Here is a 21427-nt window from a genome sequence, read left to right on the forward strand (position 1 = left end):
TAAGAAAGCACCAACAGTTTTTTTGTGAACTTCTGAAAGCTGAACTAGCTCCATCAGCAGTGGTGTGCTGTAAGTTGGATTTCATTTCTCCAGTCCTTTTTGCAGGGCACTGGGATTTGTGCAGGTAGCAGTGACAAAAAATCCTTTTCTCAGCTCTTCTTTGATTGAGGAAAGTAGGTTGGTATCTTGGTTTTCCAGACCTCTGTTACTGATCCCTGAAAGAATGTGATGTAGGGGGCTAGTTTAGAAAAGTGTTTTTAATTGAAAACTGGAAAAAGTCATTCTCTGAAAGCAATGGTAACAAACAGTTGAACCCTTCGTTTTTTCTTGCATGGACTTTATGAAGAACTGGCGGCTACACAGCTCCTAAGTCAGGTCTGTAAGTTGATCTCAGCAACATGAGGTGAGTTGGTGGGTTGTTTCAGGAATAACTGTTGGGTTTTGCTACTTAAGCTGGATTGCCAGATTGCATGGAAAGCATGATGAATTAACTATTTAAAATGGTTTGGAAGACCATATTGGGTTCATGTTTCTTTTACTGATGACAGTGACGCTTCCCTGATCACTTGCTAATTTTTTTGAAGAATATAAAGCTATTGTTCTAATAAACTGTCCTATATTGTTTCATTTCCTTGATCCACTCTCACATATGGGTGGCTTTCCTTTTTTTTATCTCCCTGGTAGAAATTGTTTCTTGCTTTTTCTATGTGCTGTTCAAGTCGGGGTCAGGAAAATGTCTGGGTTTCAGATTTCTTCACTTACTGTTCTGTAGCAGAAGTCTATCTTGCGCAAATGGGTATCACTTTTATGGGGGCAAAATTTTTTTCTGATGGATGGTTGTAAGAGATTGCACAGAGAGGCATATGGCTTGAGGTGGTTTTCTTCGTAGTAACTACTTCACTAATTTCAATCTTACTGGTATCTGACCCCCTCTTGCCAAATTCAGTTAAACATATCTGTAATTCTCAAGTAAATAGTATTTGAACAAATAATGGAGCTTTTATGATCATAAATGCATTTAATGTGAACGTAATTGTCTTTTGAAGGATGAAATGTGATTTAGATAGATTTTTGCAAAACTTAGCTTTGTGGTGACTTGAACTGAGGTTTATTCATCAGATGGAATTACCTCATTTAGAGTCCACATTAAAATTGAGGTAGTATTAGTTATCTCAGAGAAAGATTGCCACCAAATGTAAAGTGCTATTCAGGAAAGGCACTCTTTAGAAATTAAATCACTTTAAGTAATCTTTAGAATTACTGGCATGGCATATAGGGAAATTAACTGTTTCTCTCTTTGGCTTTAGCTACCTTGGTGAAAAATGAAAAGACTTGTCAGACAACACTATGGAGATGTTGTAGGTTAAATGGTCGATCAGTATATTTTCGTAGTTTTAATACTAGTAAAAATATGATGGAATTTTCTGCAGCTTATGCACTTCTTTCTATATGTTACCTTGATTAAAATTGATTTAACTGTCTAAGCAGCATGAGCTTGCAAACTATTTGCTTCTTGATGGTAGGAAACCTTTGTTAAAAACACAGGGTAAAATACACTGTTCTGTATCCTTGGCATCGGGTTACAGGAAGAACAGAAAGACAGTTTGGACATGTTATTTTGCTGAAATTACTGACAAATAGCAGATTTTTACCTATTTTTCCAAAGCTTGGTTCCCTATGGCTAGGGGAAGGCTTAAGGCATCTATCAGGAAATCTCAGCTCCTTAAGGTAGAAGTTTAATTCTGTTATCATTTGTTATATTGTCTCATAGTTGTATATCCTGGCATTTACCAGTAAGGGAAGATATTGTGGAAGACTAGGAAATACTGCCTAATATGGAGTGTAAGTGAAGTAGCATGTGAATATGAAACATGAAACTCTTAGAAATGATGGAAATTACCTTGAACACACGTAAGCTGTGATTTAGGAAAGCATCCTTATCCGTTCAGGCGTTTCAGGGGAATTTTCACACATCTGCTGCTGGCATGTGTTTAGAACTTTTCAGAGTAATAGAATTTGAAATTCTTTAAAAAAATGTCTTCCTGATCTGTGGTAGTACTTAGCATTAGATGAGAAAGCATGAAAAATTAATTTGCAAAATCTTTTGAGTATGTGATGGAGAGATGAAATCAGGCTGAAGCACATAGGAGTAAATGAAGAACAGCTGACTTCAGCACAGTTGCTGAGTACAGATGGGATGTTCCTGGTTGCCTTCAGGACTACAGAGAAATTGAGACAGATACTGGAATTGGAATAACAAGCAGCCAGCTAATGTAGAAACTCTCCCTTAGCAGGCGGTAGACTTGACAGAAAATCACTTGCAGCAGCTAAGCTTTTTTTCTCCCCTATAAGCAATGATACTAGTAAAGTCTGGACTCCTACAGATTTGTAGCTTGTGTGGTTAGATTCTCTTGTGTCTAATAAAGTGTAAGCACTGATTTGTAGCTATATTATGCTTTTGGCACTGCTTACATTTATCACCTCATGGTGTCTAAAACAAATGAGTTAATGCTGCAGCTTTTGTTAAGGGGAAAGTAGAGACAAGTTAGAAGGACTCCTGGACTTGTCCATTTATTTTTATGTAACTTTTTAAGAGCTTGTATATCTTTGGAAGCTGTAACCTTCTGTTGGATCTGGCTGATATGAGAAATAGCTTAAAAAACCTGGTAGGGACATGAGAATAGGGACATTCACAGGAAAAGCTTACATTAGTTCCTTTCCTAATAAATTAAGGGTAGTTGTAAAAATGAGAATGTGCTATAACAAACTTTTTAGCTTTTCATGTGTTAAATCTCTTCTGTTTTACTTCTGGTATGCTAGAACACAAGTAATAGTTTTCATACATAACTTAATTGATCTCCGAACTTTTTAGTACAGTATTTACAAAGCAACTGGTGAAATTATTTTCTTTGAGTATTTTAGGGAACAATATGCTTTCTTCTAATACGTATTGTGCTGAGGAGTATTCCAAGAAGTGGTTTCTGTATTGACATTTTTGTTCCCTTTATACTTGTATGGGTAATTATCTTTTAAGTATCCGTTCCTGTGAATTAATGCTAAATTTTATAGTTTTTTTTTTTTTTTTTTTTTAGTTATTCTTTCCTCTACTTGCATCCACTTTGGAGACTTTACCCATCTATCCCTGTTGAAAGAGTATACCAGTCAGGTTTCTGTAATACTTCTTTTGACTTGCTCAGAACTGTTTTTTTAATAAAGCAGTTTTGCAGATGAGAAAGATGAACAGTAATAATCTGTTTATTCAGAGAATGTTTAAGAAAAACCAAGGAAGGTTTTGTCCCTGTATCAGTCCTCACATTGTTATCCAAAAATACATATTACTTGGAAAACTCTAATCTATCTCCGTGGCTAGCAGTCAAACCAGTGCTCCCAGTATGGCAGTACTTAAGCTGCAGGGCATTTTTCTGGTCTCTCAAGGTAATCTTAACACCCAAATTTCTGCTTGTATTTCAATTTAAGCTATTTTTTTCAGATTAGTTCTCTGCCTCCTTCAAAGATTTTTAAATTGTAATCTTGATGGCAATATAATAGCGATACAAAGCGCTACGATCCTTGCCCATTCCGTACGACTTTGCAAGTTAAACCTTTTTCTAAAGGCTTTAACGCCATGTATGAATGAATGAGAAATCTAGGATCTTCACTTGCCTTTACACTTAAGCAGTGGATATTTTATAATTGTCCCATTTTGTCACCCTGAACTACCATCTGTTTTGTGGCCCTCTTGGAGTGCTTGCTGTTTCAAAATCCAGTTTGCTCTGTGATTCAGCGTACTTTATAAAGAAACTCTCTGCCTTTATGTAAATACTGAAGTATATGCAAGATGTTATAACTTGGCTAGCTGTTCATATTTGTTTCTTTGCACAGAATGCAGAATTATAGATTGGAGATATTTGAGAACCACCTTGTGTAAGGCCTTGGTTCAGTGAATAGTCTCACCAGTTTAATTGCCGTGCAATATTCAGTTATTCTCCGGACACTCCTTGGAACACTTATGATGTGGACTGCACTGGAGTAAATCACGTAGTGACTGGCTTTCTGCAAGGCAGATATTGTTGCCTGAAGGAACTTTTTTTCTACTCTAGCTAAGGGAAAATACAATATAACTGCCAGAGTCCTGTATTTCTTTTCTCCCCTCTTTGCGTCTGTGTTTCCTCTTTAATTTGTTGCAATGAAGAGATTTTATTTATTTAGCAAACTTCCACCACCCATTGGAGAATCCTTGCAGGTTAGATAAACCTAGAAGATTCATTGCTTTCAATATGACCCATAACCTGATTTATGAAATCTTGATACTTTGGGGGGAAAAAAAAAAGTGCCTTGTCATGTATCAAAATACAGGAATTTACCTTTTAACCTAGAATTCTAGTGACTGTAATGTACAATGAATGTTGTTTCCACCACCTCCCTCAAATCTAAACTTCGGTTTAGTCTGTAAAATAATTCAGCACGTCATTTTTTTTCCCCTCTTTTTTTACAATGAGACCCATGGATGGTATTTCAGTGAAAACATTAATTAAATTGGTTTATAAGGCAAGGGTTTTTATCTACACCCCAAATTAACTTTAATTTCCTCATTTGCACCCAAAGTTGAAAGTTGTTCCCTCAAAGTTCTGACTTAAGCATGGGCTGTCATACAAGGGTTTCATTAAGACAGAACTCCCACTGCTGTGGAGTTTTGAGACCTATAGTATAAATTACAATATAACATATGATGCAGTGTTTCTTTTTCGTTTTAACAAGACACAAAAATAATTATCTTCAACGATGGAGTTCTAGGCTGGTTTTTTTCCCTCCACAGCTTCAGGTTTTTTGAAAATAATTCTTGCTGGAGTGGTGTGAGGGCTTTGCTAGTGAAGATCTCATACTTTTAATAAGCCCTCTAGCCTTATTGCCTAATACCTGTTTTATTTAACGCACTGACCTTATTTTTCTGACTGGGTTTGTAGTAGTGTCTTCCCCCTGTAAAGGTGGTAGAAAGTTGTGGTTGGTTGTTTTTTTAGTTAAACATATGAAAATTTATATTTTTTTTTCCCCTCTATTGTGCTGTTAATGACAACTTCAGCTGTGAGTTTGTGTTAGCCTTCTGCTAAATTAAAGCTTTCTTACAGGTAGGGGAACTAAATACATATATTTAGTGTTTTATGTAAAAATGATCTACTCTTGTATATAGAAGAAATCGAAATAGTATCTTTATAATCCCTGAGTATCTGTGTGGGGGTGTGCTTATATACACAAATATATATATATCAGGTTAGAGTGATCTGTAGTTGAACAACACTACACTGGATATCTTTTTTTATACTGAAGAAGAGTTCTGGAGATGGTACTGTATATTGTGTGACATTTATATTGAAGGGTGAAAGAAAAGTGGTAAATGAAGTTCTGATGTCTTAAGCTTATTTAAAAAGCTGCCTCAGAACACTCGACGCTCATACTGACCTTTAAAATGAAAGCTAAACCCAAAATAAGCTCAAACTAAAACAACTAATGTGGTGCCTGCAGAAAGCAGACTAAGAGAACAAGTTCTGCAAGAATTTCAGGGGGAAACTACTCCTCTGGTTATAAGGAGATAGGGTTAAGGATGCAGATGACTATTTTTAAATTGAGGACATGCAGTGAGAGAGGATATTATTTTCTACATCTTCAAAATCATTACTATTGGTAACTTTTTTTTAAGTGCTCAGTAAGTTAAAAGCATTAATTTATTATATTGACCCCGATCTCCTGTAGCCTGTAGGAGCATGTTGGAATATCGTGTATTTTTATGCGCAAGTGAGATTATATGTATCTGTCTACATAAATAGTTATATAGATATGTCTATGTATTTCTATAAATAGATAGTGTGTTGGTGCAGAATTATCACTTTTGTAAACAGCTTTGTCAGTAGACTCAGAACTTTAAATTCTTCCTTTTGGCTTTAAAGTCCATCAAACCCAGCATCTAATCATTAAATAGATAGGGGGCTTTAAATTTTCCTCAGCCTTTCAAAACAATATTATTATACTACATTTATGTAGTTATTAAGGATTCTGCACTAATGTGTATTTGAATGGTTTTGTCCCCAGTAGGAGCAGTGATCAGACACTTCAGTGACAGTGCTCCTCTGTCTCTGTCACTAGATAGGGCTGTAGGAAGCCTTTTTTTTTTTTTTTTTTTAGCCATCTGTTACTCCTCCTTGCTGCTTTTTTGACTTGACCTGAATGCTCTTGCCCTGTAAGGGCAGTGAGGTTTAAATGCTGAGCGCAGACTGATTAACAAGGCATTAAGTCAGTTAATTCTTTTCATTTTTAAATAAAGTATTAACACGGTTTTGGTGGTCACTGATTTGCATTTTAAGTAAAAGAGATGGCTTATGTAAGCGGTATGGATTTTCAAACCATTTGTGGTGTTTGGTTTTAGGTCTTGATCTTAAATTGTGAAGTTTAAAGTAGTAAGTCGCTGAATCTGCTCATGGTAGCTACTGCAGTGATAAACAGGTATGTTACGAAGTTGTTTAAAGACGAAGGTTGTAAATGAATACGCAGAGTGTGCAAGCCTGGTTCAGAACAAGTGTTTGTGAAAGTGTTTTTTTTTAGAAGGGATTTCCTTGCGTTACAAAACAACGCCAGATTTACTTACCAAGCGGTGGCTTTGCCACTCCAATGGCTTAGTACCTGTGTGCTAGCTCAGTGAAACTTGGAATACAATGGGCTAGGGCTTGAGGAAGGTGGGAGTCATGTCCTCTAGAAATTGTAAAGAAATAACATGACCGGCAACTTAATTTTTCAGTACTTTCTAAACTTCAAATATGATGGACGTGAGTATTTCTCAGTCACAGCCATAACAGTATATAAGACCAAAGGTCCCACTGGAGGGGAAAAAAGTTACTGAAATCCTTTTGGTTTAGAAGTAGATTTGTATGCTGAAGTGGCTCTCCTACTTTTGTGTTGTATTTACAAGAGCATCAACTCAAGATTTCTATTTTGGGGGGATGCTTTTGAGTCCCGAGGCAGTATATAAAATGATTTTTCATAAAAAGAGCTTTCATTCATCTAAGAAGTCAAGAGCCATTAATACCACTTTAGTTTCTTGTTTGTGGGGAAGGTGTAAGGACTCTGTATGGCATTAACAGAGGACCTGTTACTGCAGTGCAGCCTCCCTGAGAGGTGGCTAATGCATTTTCAGAGACGTGGTCCTTATGGATGGACAGGTGCTATCTAACACTGCTACCAACTCGTGGTATCTTACCTTTTAGGAATCTTTGTCTCAATTTATCCTCTGTGAGCTGATGTGCCCTTGAAGGGCATGTCATTATTTCTGGTAGACTTAGTTGCCTGTTGTATTTGTCTCGAAGATTATGGGGTACCTTCTGACTCTAAGCACATGCTTATCTGACATCACCGTTGCTTGGAAGGATGACAGTGCCTAGGGCAGTGCTTTTTCCCCAAATGCTGCGTTAAAGAGTTCTGCTAGTGCTGTTAGGAGGAGGGTCTGTTCTGACATCTCACCTGGAGATCTGGGGACTCGCCACTCTTCCTGGGGCGTATTTAACAGCTTTTGGGCTACACTAAACCTATTTGTTACGCCATGTCAGAATAAGTGATGTAGTTTGGGGCACATATAGGAAGCAGCAAGACAGGCTTCCAGGAGAGGCTGTGCCTGGGAACTCTTAACGACTGTGTAGGACTTGGTACAGTAAATACAAGTACTCCAGGTTTATCTTGGCACCCCCTCCAGCTGTGTATCTTTAGCGTGAAAGGCCATTATTCATGTTCTAGAGGCCAGAATAAGATAGTTTGTTGCCTGCAGATGGTGCTTCACATGCAGAAATACAAGCTTTCTACTTGTACAGATACATGGCTTAAAGAACACTTTACACAGCTTGGTTGTAACTTTAATTGTGCTAACACCAATCTGAGGCTGGAGTTCTTGCTTCCTTCTAATCCTTTTTTCTAGAGTTTACTTTGATGTTATGTAGACCAAATAAAAGCTGCTCTTAGCAGATTAGTTGTTACGATAAAGGAACCGCAATTTACTGAAGTAATTTGCTGAAGTCTTGTTGTCTGCCTTTTAAAATAGGACTGAAAGAGTCATTGAGAATAGGAAATGGTCTTTGCTGAGCCATAAGGACTTAATTTTCCTTCTGTCATACATATACTTTGAAATAAATACTGCACTCATGATTTTACATGGAAGAAGAATCTCTACAAAGAAAAGTTAAAATAATGTTTATTGAAGAGTAACAGATACTTGTTGATATCAAGTTAGTTGTTTCCTCTGTAACCTGAGTGGTGAAACCATAACAGTTTGACTAGGGATTTTTAAATTCACGTTTCCCTGACCAACAACATGGAAACTGATGAAGTAATCCTCTTCTTTCTTTCTGCAGTATTTCCTTCTGAGAATTTTAGGCCATGTGTAACTGTTACATGCATCTAAAGATACCTTCTTGAAAGGCCTCTGTCCATGTTTTCATGTTGTTATCACTGTGATATCTAAGTTCTAGCATAATTGGACGTACCAGAACTTAGTGTTAAATTTGGTCAAACTTATTTTGGTAATGGAATTAAACCAGTACAAATTTGACACTGTTGCATTCTAATACTAAAATTATCCCAGCATATCAGTACGTGAGTAGTACTCCATTGATACTGATGGTGTGTGATTAGTTTCCCTTCTCTTTTATTGTTATGTTGAAAAATAATGTGGGTTTATGATATAATCTAAAGACCTATGACTGATCTGTGTAAGTATATGTAATGTATTTAAAAGGATCTGTCTGTCTTGTACCACTTCCTCCTGTATTCCCCGACTCTACCTGGAGAAATTCAGTGATGTAGTCCACAGAGACTTCAGGCCTGTATGATGCCAGGTACTGTGGTACTCATTATGAAACAATACGCGTTTAATGTTTATGTAAAACATTTTAAACTGAGGAAGAGATTATTTCAATTCTTCTGTTGGCAACCATGTTTTTTACTAATGCAGTACGTGTTATGTGAACATTGTAGGGCTTGAGCGGTAGGGAATTGTGTCTTTTCAGTCTTACTCTGTCTACTTCTAATTCTTGCTGTTAACCATATGCTTTAAAATTTTAAGAGCACAGCCTTGGAATCTTTTTTTTCTTTTTTTAAAAGGGTAGCAATATTGTTCTGTTCTGGCTGTCCACTTCCACTTGGTGAGTATGACATTCTTCTTGCCACTTCTTCCTCTCTACCCCAGATGTTGTAGTGTTGACTTCACCCGCAAACTGAAGCTTCCTCTCTCATGTTCAATACAGAAAAGATATTCTCTGCCCTAGAAAATTCACAGACTATGCTAACAGGTCAGTGCTTGTGCAAAAGCAGCTTAAATCTGTTGTATATCCTCTTGTGCATGGATTCTTTGCACTTACATCTTAGAACTGTAGACTGTGAACAGTGATGCCACAGCTTCCCTGATAATAGTACAGGTGAGAAATCTATAATGATTTCCAAAAAACAAGGCGTTTTATGTTGGGAATGTCTGGTATAACCTAAGCATATGGCTGTGTGGGTGGCCATAGACTTTCTGAAGCTCCATGCTTGGAAAACCTGCCTAACTAATATTTAGGTTAATCTCTAGCTAGTAGAGCATTCAATTCCAGACACTTGGTAATCAGAATTTTTGTAGTCTCACCCACCACTCCAAATTCCTATCATTCATCTGTCTATTTTAAACGTGTCTTTTGTGGAGTAGTTCTAAAATTACCCACTGTTTTGACCTGACAGTAAGAGGAATATGTGAGCTTTTTCTGCTGCTGTTCAGCTGGTGTATGGCTGCTTACACCATTCAACTGAGATGATGCTTCTGCATGAAAGAATGGGGTCTTTCAAATGATATGCTGGCTCTTACTGTATGTTTGACCTTTCCATAGCCGTGACCAACTGGGTTTCAGTTCATCACTGCAGTGCTGAGAGCACAACTTTTTTGTTACATCATATTTTCAGAGCCTCTCACTGAAATTCAGCTGTTAAAATCTTGTTCCCTGTACAAACCCTTCAAGAGCATGCTTTGCGTGGGGTTTCCCAGCCATGAGCCCTCACTCAGCTTGTCTGGCCAAGCTCATTGCTCTCTCAGAATATGGATTTTGAAACTCGGGGAGGGGGTGTTAGAGTATAATTCAGTAATAGTAGCTGTTTTGCGAGGTTGTAAATTATGTCATTGGCATCAAATAATGTGGAAACACTGAGGTTTTAATTCGAATAAAAATAAACCTCTGCTTTTCAGTGAAAATGGAAATGAAGAAGGATCCGAAAGAGCTATCACACCACGTATTGGTAGAGAAAGACACAATTAATGTTACTAGAGAAGGTAATATGTGGGAGGCAGTGGAAGAGGGCAGCTTTTCAATTGTAACATAAGAAACACAGCCCTGGTTCCTCTTTGTCTGTTCCTCTTCCATTTTCTGACTGACTCATTCTTCTGTGCGTGAACAGATTTGCATCTCTGCAGCTGCTGTAACATCTAGTAAGGTACTCCACAGACTCCGGATCATGTCTTTAGTTTTGCTTCCTCTACCTTGCAGAGCTGCTGTATAATTAAGACTTCAGCTTTCCCATCTTCTCCCATACAACCCAAACCTCCCATATTTTTTAATCTCTTTACAGTTCCAATCTTTGAAATGCTATTGGTGAACGAGTTTTTTGTCATCTGATGATTTGGATAATTTATCAGAATTTTAAAAACTGTTCAGTGTTAGGTGTGTAATTTATGATTTGTGAACTGAAAGAGTTCAAAATCACTTGTTTGCTGATAGACAGTGCTATGCAAATACTGTATGGTAGATAGTCCAGTTGCTTAGCAATAACATTAACAGTCATGAGTGTTTATAAAGCAAATATAATATGATATGGTCAACAAGGTATGTGGTGCTTTTTGTATTACTTAAGTGTCTTGATAACTGTTGGAAAACATTTATTAGGATTACACATGAGCAAGCACCTGACACTTAAGAGCAACAACTTGAGTAAGTAATTCTGATAAATAAAGTGCTTGTGTTTTTTAATCTAAAACCCTACAACTTTAAAACAAGTGTTGAACATGATGATTTCCCAGACACGTTAGCTTTGAACTTTGAAATGTTATTTTCATGGCTTTGATAAATACTTTTGGAGTGGCTTTGGAAGTTCAGTCTGGAAATATTGAGGGCGCTAGGTGATGTGATCAGAAGGCTTGTCTCCATGCGCGCAGCGAAGGCCCTGAGGCACAGCGGCAGGCGGGGGAACCCCGGTAACCTTGTCAGAGAAACGAGCCCCCTCACCGGGCTCCTGCCGGGGCTGTTCCTGGAGATCCTCAGTCCCCGGGGCCCTGGGTGACAAACACTTGATGTGTAAATGGAGGGGCTCTGGGGGGGGTCAGCTTGCAGATTGGGAAGGGAGGGGGTAGAGTCACCGTGGGACTTCCTGGGGGACGCAGGGAAGAACGTTTCGAGATTTGTACGCAGCTCAGCATGGGATGCTTAGGGAAGGGACCGGGATTGGGGAAAGGAAGCATCGGGGTGATTTTGGGGGAATGAAAACTGTGGGGAAGATAGAGGGGCAAAGGGATAAAGTAGGCTGGTTTGTGTGTAAGCACGTAGCCGGACAGTATGTTTGGCCATGCCCTGTCCTCATCAGCACAGTCTGGCCCATCTCCTCATTAAACTCTATTTCTAATTGTTTTCTTGGGTAAGGGACTGCCTACTGTATGTGCCCGTGGGGGTGTCTCAGTGCCAGCAGCTCGGGTCGGACCGTGGGTGACAAGGGCCCCTGTGGCTGGGTCAGATGAGAGTACCTGTGTCGTCGTGTGATCGCCAGGGACTGTGAAGCAGGACTAGCCAGGGGATGGGAAAAGAGACTGGGGAGTGGCCGTGAAATCTGGGCAAAACGTGTGCATCTGCAGGAAACAGCTGGAGGAGTTGGCTACTGGAGGAACTGGGAGCCCAGGCCAAAGGCTGGGGAGACTCTGGGGTCTGGTGGAGAGTTCTGTGTGTGTATCTGTGCGTGAAGTAGCTGGAGGCAAGAGGCTCTGGGGACCAGCTGCCGTGTAGACCAAGAGTCCAAAACCGGATCCTGGAGTGATTTGTAGCGAGTGTGTCTACATGTTTGCAAAGGGGTCCGAGTATCAGCAACTGGAGTGGGGCCACTGGGGCTCGTGTGCTGGCAGCCTGGGGAGACCAAGGGCCTGGGGACGGCTGCTGGGGGGACCGAGGCAGACTGGGGGGGTGTGTGTGTCTGTGCATAGGTACATACTCTCCCGATGGACTTTCACCCCGACCATAGAGGAGCAGGAAGAGGCTGCTGGTGTTTACCAAAGTGCTGAGTTTGCACTGCCCTGTGTGCCCAGCCGTGGATGTATGTGCTGTGCGCGTGTTTTTGCGGGCGCGCCTGTGGGGAACACGTCCTCAGCCTCCCGGCTGGAGCTGTGAGTTGGAGGGGTGTGGGTCTGAAAAGATGCTGAGGCTTTTTGGAAAAAATCTCTCCTTATTTTAAAGCTCAGACGGAGCATCTGATATCATTTACTTCAGGAGGTACTGACTCCGGTTTTCAAATGTACTGCGCTGATGAAAAGCATAAGAAACTTTGTAATATAATGGAATAATGAAGAATTATTTTAAAGATTTACAGATGCTGTGGATTACTGAAAGGCAGAAGTCTGAGATTACACCATTTTATAGCTACCTTTGAACATACCTAATTTGGAAGATAAGATTTGGTTTAAAATACAACTTTAAGTGGGCACACAGTGGTTGACAGCATTGTTCTCCTGTCAGACCTCTACTAAGTAGATTTTTTTCAGACCGTTGATGAAATCTTTGTGGTAGCATATTCTCATTTATTATTGTTAGACTTCATTTTTAGACTACTTAGGCAGAATTCAGGGTCCTAAAAAGACCTTGAAGTCCTCTCCCTTCATGCATTCCATGAAAAAAACCAGACAAGCAGCATGTAATTAAGTGTCTCCAGTTCCAGGATAGTTCTCTATTTTCATTTAGTGGAGATTGCAAATCATATTAAACCTGTAATAAGTTTCTCCATAATGATGTAAAAAACTTCATCTGAACAAAAACCATCATTCATAAAAACCTTCTAGATACTTTAATAATATTGTCTTATCTTATGTAAGTTGACAGTTTTTAAAAAATACTTTCATTTGGTGAATTTTCAGCCACCTGTTTGGGTGAAGGAAATAACCACCAGACCAAAAAAAAAAAAAAAAAAAAAGGAAAAAACCCCAAACAAAACCCCACCTGAAATAAACAAACAACAACAAAAAAACCCACACCAAACAACCCCCCCAAAAACCTCAGGAAAAGTAGAAAGCTACTTGCAAGTAAGCACGTGAATAAATCTTTGATGCTCTTGTGCTCTATAGAGCCTTCTGGGTTATTTTACTGCAAGGTTATTTCCGAATGTCACAGGCACTGTGTTAATAGGTTGCTATTGTGTTCAGCCATATTCTTGTATCCAGTACAGATACCCTTGTTGCCTTTTTTAAAATTTATTTTCAAAACCTGGTCAGACCTCTGGAGAAGCTCACATTAGACACTCATCATCATTCTAAGGCCTCATCTATTTTAATCATCTATTTTAAAATAACTGATGTAGGAGAAAAATGAGGAATGGTTTGCTTCATGTGTATGTACTGCTAAAAAATCTGAATGGCTTGTGCTATTTGAGGAATGGTATGCAGCCTAGTAGCTGAAGACTGATGTAACACACTAGAAAAGAGAGTTAAAGGTCTCTGATACCTTAATGTGCTGTGTGGAATAAATAAATCAATGCAGTATATAAAAGCCGAGGAGGGTTACTGAATCTGGAAAGAATTTATTTTGGTTAAAATCTGTAGGGTGGATTGCTTGCCTCATGAAGATGGAAGGGAAGGGTCCTCTGCTGAATTTAAGATTAAAAAATTTAGATTGAGTTTTTGAAACTGTCTCATCTTTAATAAAAGAAAAAAACAGATACTAATTTCAGCAGAGGAGTCTTGGAAAGAATGTGTTATGAAAACCAAGTTTCCAAGGAGTCTGTAGACAAAACAGACTTTAAGACTCGATATGCAAAATGACTCGTGTTTCAGTGCAATTATTGGGGTGTGTATGTATTATCAACAAACTAGTGTAAAGGACTGTATGAATCTTTGAAAAAATCTTTTTGTGAGTGTTTAGGAAGATTGACGGTCAGCCTTGTGTGACACAGGTATTGGAAACAAGATTTTGCAGTTAGATAACCTCTAAAGTTCTGAATCTGGCCTCTGAATACGGGTCAGATCTTTGAGAGCTGTGGGAAGGTCTCAATTCTGGACAATAATGTACTGATGAAATAATGGTGGTACCTGATTTTGGTTTTTATTTGTTTGCTGAGGACCTTAGTGGGTGTGTGTCCTTTTAGTCTTCATACATTCTTCCACTATGGATACATGGCACACTATTGTATTGTTTTCTGGCTTGTTTAGCAGGTGACTTGCTGAGATGACTCCTGCTCCTTGTTGGCAGTTGAACTCTGTGGCTCCGTTATAGGATTAAATCTTTGATTCAGAAGTCATTAGCTTCATCCTCTTTGACCACTAAATACTGAAATAAATTTTTCCATTTTATATTGTTAACTTCTACAAGATACAACTTGACTTCTAAAGCATGTTAGTATTTAATTATATATAAAAAAAAAAGGGTAGGTTGCTTACCTGAAGACATAGATAAGGACTTCTTTTGTCTATGTAGTGTCTGCTTACTGATTACTCACTTCAAAATGCAAAACACTGGAGTATGGGAACAATTGTCTGCAATGATTCTGGATTCAGTTTCATGATAATATTTTCCCTTTTACTTGTTAATATACTTGCATGCCTATTCCTGCCTTCACTGATCTTATAAAAGCTATCGGTTCTTTCCTATTCTTGCTTGCCAAAAAGTCTTAAGCTAAATTAGTTGATGAAAATGTCTCTATTCTGCTGATGCTGAGTCAGAAGTGTTTATTTAAAGATGATGAATTTAGTAATCATCAAACCATGCTTAAATCATCAGGAATGCTAATTATAGATAGGCTAACCTATATTTCTGAAATACTTAATGACCTGAAGCCCAAATCCTTCTTGCTTAAGTTAATAAATGCATTCATTGGTTTCAGTTGGAAATGGGTGACACTATAATTCACAAAAGACAAAAGTAGTAATTAGATGAAAACATGAAACTTGTATCCCATGAGATGGGGGAGAGAAGCTGAATGAGATTCTCATTCTTTTCTATGCTCTTTAGGGTAAGAAAGGAATAAAAATCTTTGAGATTCATTATGCTGTATATATAATTTTGACTGTTTTGTGTTGATGATGCTTTCCTCTGTTTTGGCATATGTTGAATATTTATATCTCTGCCTTTCCAACTCTGCTATCTTTTTCTTAATTCTCATGTTTTTTGTTGGCATTTTATTAGCTAATATTTGAGGTTCGTACTGTTGATTATGTTTACTGTGTTTCAGAGTCAATCTGAGGAAGAAAACAAGTCTCCCATTTAGCTTAACAATTTATTCAACACTTTACTTCCAGTAAGTATTTATAGTGGTAGTGTCCATTACTAGCTACAGTAACTTTCCATTGAAAGCTAATTCTGAGATGCAGCTATTTTAGAGAGGAATGAAAAATCATCTTCTGTGTGCAGACAGGGAGGCAGTTATTGAGGTAAAACTTGAGTCTAAATTGTGATCATTTAATTTTTGTCCATTACATGTGATGAGGAAATATCCAGATTGTTGTGTCTGCCCTTTGTTAATCTGGAAGTTTGGTTTTCTTAATGATTGTGAAATGTAATGACAGTGTAATGGTCTTGCATACTGATGTGAAACAGTGCTATTTTACTGAAAATAGGACCCTCTTGTATTTTCAGAGGCCAAAATGCCGTTGTTTCTGGTTTTACTTTTAAAACGAATGGAAACCTGGGTACTTCCTAGTAAGAACCTATGAAAAAAGGGAAGATGAGGGACTTCTAATGTCTGACTGATTGAGGTGAAGAATCTGTCCTGTAGTGCTTGAACTGCTCTCAGAAACTGATCACCAGTTCTGGGGAAAAGTCCTGTTTAATTAGTTGAAAAAGGATTCAGTGCAGCTTTCTAATATGGAAGCATTTGAATTTAGTGGACCCTTACATGTTATGCTAACTGGTGATAAATTAATGCAGAGTAGGTGGGTACAATTATTCTTACTGAAGTTACTGTTGTTATGACTGTATTCAGGGTGCTTACGGACATTCTTACATCAAATTTTAAATAGGAATAATGAGTCTGATAGGATCTACTGGTACAAACAAGGACTTAAATGTACTTTATTTTTGAAAGTGTAATGTAAAATAAAAGAACGTGTTTCACTTTAGACAGAAATGGATGTGTTTTATGGGCTGAGGGAATTCTTTTATTGCTGCTATAACTTTATTTTTCCAGTAACTATAGGATTACAGTGGCTTCAGGAGAAGTGGCATAGATGGATGGCATGTGAGATCAAATAATGCCAAATTTTCAAAATTGGTATTTCCCACAAATGCTATGGGGAATTCTGTGCTGTTAATGAATATAAATTCAATATGGCATTCTCACTGATGAAAGGTAGAGTTACTCAGCTGCCATGGACGATGTTATATATATTGCTATACCTTTCCTTTGCCTGCTAATCTACCCCTCCAAGTTTAGTTTCAGTATCGATCCACCTAAAGGTAAGATTGCCTTAAGGTGTTTTGAGCTTCTGAGAACTTTAGGGAAAAAAATTATTGTGAATGGTGACTCCCCTGAAAAGAATGGGTTTATCAGAGATTTTCTTTAAACCCTCCCCAAGATTCAAGCATCAAATGTACACTTGTTTTCTGATACTGTGAGCCTTCTCTATTTAACGTTGGGGGAAAAAAAAAAATACGATTTTTGTCTTGATAATGGGAAAAACCCAGCTCCCAGCATCTATTATCTAATTCTCTTCAGTGAGTTCCTGCTGTGTCAAATTACCTTTTTTTTTTTTTTTTTTCCTGTGACCTGAATCACTCAGAACTTTGTGACAGCAGGGGATTGTCACCTCATTAAACTTTTGTATGGCTTTGGAGCCAGGACAGTCAGTGTTTGAGAACAAATGAGTCTGAGCATCAGAAGAATGTTTTGTGCCCATGTAGAGTCCCAGTTCATAACTGCCAAGTTTAGGCAACTGCTTATCTTTGGGCTATTCTTAACCTCAGCAAACATGTATTACAAACATTTCTAGCATGTCTCTAACCTTTCTGTTAGAACTCAGTCTGGAGTACAACTTCTAGCATTAAAAAAAAAAAAGGAAAATTCTGTCATAACTTTGTGACCATCAAATTATTGAAACAGTAGAAATGTTGACCTTTAACTTGTTGAAGCTATAGAAGGACATTTGGTTAAGTGTGTGGTTACTGTTTGTAGTCAGTGCAAGCAAGAGTGCTTGGGATTCAAAACAGAACTGGCTCTTAATAGACTTCAGAAATACTTAAAATTGTAGTTGTGTAACACAGACATTTTAAGAATAATGCTAAATGGGGTGATACGAGGTTAAGACATGTTTCCAGTTCATTTATATAGTCTTAACACTTTCATGTACCCTGCCTCCTTCTGTGTTTTTCTTTGAACTAGAGACATCAGCAACATTAATTTCTACATCTCTTAATGTTTTTGTTCTCCTTTTCTGATTTATTTTGGTTTTGAATTCCAGAAGTGACAGTAGAGAGCAGTCAGTACCCACCAAGTTATTAGTCAAATAGGTATCTTTGCACTTTGACAAACTGTTAATGGTGATTTAATTCAGGCAGCATTCATCTAAATGTTTGAACTAAACAGTGGTTCAGAGTGATACATTAAGGAAATAGTCCCAAGATACGCGGGTGTTGAACTTTGTAGAAGTGGTCATTTGAGTGTTACAGAACAACACCAAAGTGCATAAAACTCATGCAGATTCATAGTCAGGTTTTGAACATGAAGTTAAGACCAAAGTATTCTAATTTTTTGCCTGCCTTTTTTTTTTTTTTTTTTTATATATATATTATCTGTAGCTGCCTGTTAAACAGGCTTAGCCTTTTTAAAATGGATTCTACTTAGACTTAAGTCTGTAGTCTTCAGAGCATTAACATTTTGGATCAGTCTCCTGGGATTGTTTTTTAGATAGGATCTCTCTTGCTAGTTGGATGTAGCCTTCTTTCAGTGCTGTCTGCACCCTGGATCATACTGTGACATCATACCTAATTACAACATAATTGTTTGTGACCGTTGTTTTTAAATACATAATTGGATTTTATTAGCATGATCTGGTATTATAGTTACACTGCCGTGAATTCTTGAGGCTTCTGGGTGCTTTGGAGCTTAGAACCTCGTTGTATCTGCATTTTCAAGCCAAGCGAACAGGGTTTCATTTGGGACAGTACTGCAAAACCAGTTGCCTTCTGTGTGACTGCTGTATTTAGGTCCTCCTTTCACTGTCACTTTTCATTTTGATATTCCACTCCCTGCAGTTCAAATCTAATTTGGGCATTTCTGAAAAGGTTTCATATACTGAGTTTCTTGTTCTCTTTTGCTGCGGCCTTATCAGCGGAAGACTGAGGGAATGTGACTTTCCTCCTTAAAAACATCCAGGAGGGAGAAGTGTCATTTATACTTTTTATTTTTCAGGGTAGTTTGATCTCTTAGCTTCAACTGTTACAAGAAAATGTGTATGACATACTAAAGGCTACTGCTGTTGGAGAGCTGAGATTCTGGTTTGGCCTCTAACCAGGAGTGCAGAAGCCAAATAGCTGAAGTAATTTTAAAAATACAGCTTAATATAAGGTATGTTCCGAGGAGTTGCCTGCTGTACTTTTGTAACTGTACTTTTGATGAGCCATACAGTTTTTCCTGGTTCTCATATCTTAGAGCTGTAATATTTTGAGAACGGATTGCTAGTTCTTCTAATTCTCTGTTCTTTTCCTTTCTGCTGTTTCAGAAAATAAGTCGTGCTGTTTTAGTTGAAGGTGGGGGGATCACAAACATGTAGTCTTTGCTGATCTGAATTGCAAAGTCTGTGTGAGGTCTGCACCATTTTTGTTTACTGCTCTTCAGCATTCATAAGGCTGAGTCTTTCAGATGGCACCTTCCTGTTTGTGGTGGCCTGTCAAGGTAGTAGTGCCCATGAACTTTGAGCTCTGTCTATTCTTGTTCAGTTGCTTCAGAAGGCAACCTGATGTACTTTTGAAGATAGCCCTCATTTGAGCAGGAGGTTGGTCTAGATGAAAGCCAAAGAACCCTTTCAATCTGTGTTTTGGGTTTTTTTTTTTTTTTTTTTTCCTGTTGTGTGGTTGGTAGCACCTGTATTATACTTCACTAAGTGGTTTTGAAGGCTTTCCATTTTAGCTACTTCTCTTGAAGTTTTTTTTCTTTTTGTTTGACCTGCCATGTTATTACATGCTTCCATACAGTGAAGGTATAAACTTCAACTTGCTAATTTGTAGAACCAATAGCAGAAGACATTTGGTCAAATAAGAATACTTGTCCTTTGGTGGTATTCATCCTGTGCATCCCAGTCAAGGTCCATTTTCAGAGTTTTCTTGTAATGTCATGTGAAGTAGACAGTAGAAAGAGCTCAGCTCTTAAGAATGAAGCCAGGAAAACTAAGGCAATTCACTGAAATAATTGAATAAAACTTTGCTTTGATAACTGAAAGTATAAATACAGTTTTGATCAGATAACTCATGGAGTCTACGTGCAGTATTGAAACTGCAGTAGTAGACAAAACTCTAGCTTGGCACAGTAACAAAAGATTCAAACTCTTGTGTCAAATCCTGTTATGACAGTTGATTCATTACTAAATTTGGAAGGGTAGACTGCATAAAATGCTTGTTTTTCATTGGGTTCACAATCTTGCAGGCACATCTTTTTCTGCAAAGTACTGTATTCCAGTGCACGTGTAAGTTAAGTCAGCAAGGGGAAGGTGAGGTGGAGGAGCACAAAACCGTCAAAGCTTAATCCCTTTTTTGTGATTACCTCTGCCATGTCTTCAGTCGCCTGGATTTCGGAGCATAGGGATCTTCAGAAGTGAGTTGGAGTGGTTGTTTGAGGTGATCCAAGTTCCTTTTTTATGTTGTCTTGTCTTACGAGCTTTCACGCTGCTGGGCTAAGTAAACTAACAATAGTTTCCATTAATGCTTGACCTGGCAATGTGTATGTTCTGCCTCTTCAGAGGAATAGCCAATGTTACTAACAAAACAGTGCTGACATCACTTTTATACTAGTGATGCTTTTGGCAGTTGAAGAACAAGTCTTTGCCATGTTGGCTGATGCTCTGTTAAAACAAACAAACAGAAAAAACAAGGAAGAAAAAAAAAAAAACAAAAAAACAAAAAACAATACCTTCAAGTGTTTGGGTTTTCATAAAAAGGAAAAACACTGTATTACATCTTCACCAGCACTGAAAATGATTGCATGGTGGAGTACTCTATATTTTTTTTCTAAGCTTTCAATTTTTTGTAAAGAAACATTTTTTTAAAAGAAAATAATAAACTCTGATTTTAAAAGTATATTCTAGGAGTAAAAAGTCTTGGAAATTAAGACTCTAAAATCCTTGTGTTCTAACATATCAACCTCACTTGTGTTCCTGTGTGTACACACACGCACACACACAGAGTTGTGTGTATTTTCTTAAGATGGGTTTAGCAAGGACTTGTTTCTTCCTCATAGTATTCCTGGGAATAGTGGCAGGATTTGAGTGCACAGCTTTTTCCTGCTTAAGTATTTGCTCAAAGGTAAACTGCCAGTGAGCAAAGTTGGACTGCGCTGGGGGGGGAGAGTGCAACGACCCTTTGGCATTTTCATCAAAAACAACTCTTTGGATTATTTTTTTTCCTGTCATGTGCTGCAAGGCTGGCACAAGGGATACGGGTAATTTCTCAATAAAGCTGCAATGCTGTGGGCATGTTTGTTGTGGGTAAGCTAATGACCTCTTAGCAATGGAAAGTAGTAAATTTAGGGGAGTTTTCAGGAAGACACCGGAGGGAATCTAATAATCCAATTAATGTAAGGATTATTTTAATCTAAGAAGTGACATTGGCTTTACAGTGGGGAAAGGAGAAGGATTTTAAAAATATATTGTCAATCCAGTGTTTTGAGAGGAAAAAAAGGAAGTCTGTCTTATGCATTATGCTTCCATAAATTGAAATGCTCTTTTTTTTGTTTGTTGGTTTTTGGTTTTGGTTTTTTTTTTTTTTTTGTTTGTTTGTTTTGTTTTGTTTTTTTTTTTTTTACTTTTTCGAGAAATGTGGATGTTCTGGTGTGACACCAGTAATTTCCTACCCTCGCCCGTGGCTTTGTTGCTGATAAGAGGACTGAGGGGAGGGAGGGCATCGTTTTTAGCTTGACTTGGGTCGGCAGGCCGGGCGTACTGCAGGGTATCTGCCACTGCATTTTGGAGCCTAACTCTCCC

The 21427-nt window shown here is 38.1% G+C and overlaps 1 protein-coding gene across 2 annotated transcripts in view; it reads left to right on the forward strand.

Annotated features, from left to right (window-relative positions):
* TSC22D1 (TSC22 domain family member 1) overlaps positions 1-21427 on the forward strand; it is a 98434-nt gene that overhangs the window by 44827 nt on the left and 32180 nt on the right. The window lies entirely within an intron of this gene.

This window comes from Tyto alba, unplaced genomic scaffold, assembly GCF_018691265.1.
Source record: "Tyto alba isolate M040663 unplaced genomic scaffold, T.alba_DEE_v4.0 Super-Scaffold_45, whole genome shotgun sequence".
NCBI lineage: Eukaryota > Metazoa > Chordata > Aves > Strigiformes > Tytonidae > Tyto > Tyto alba.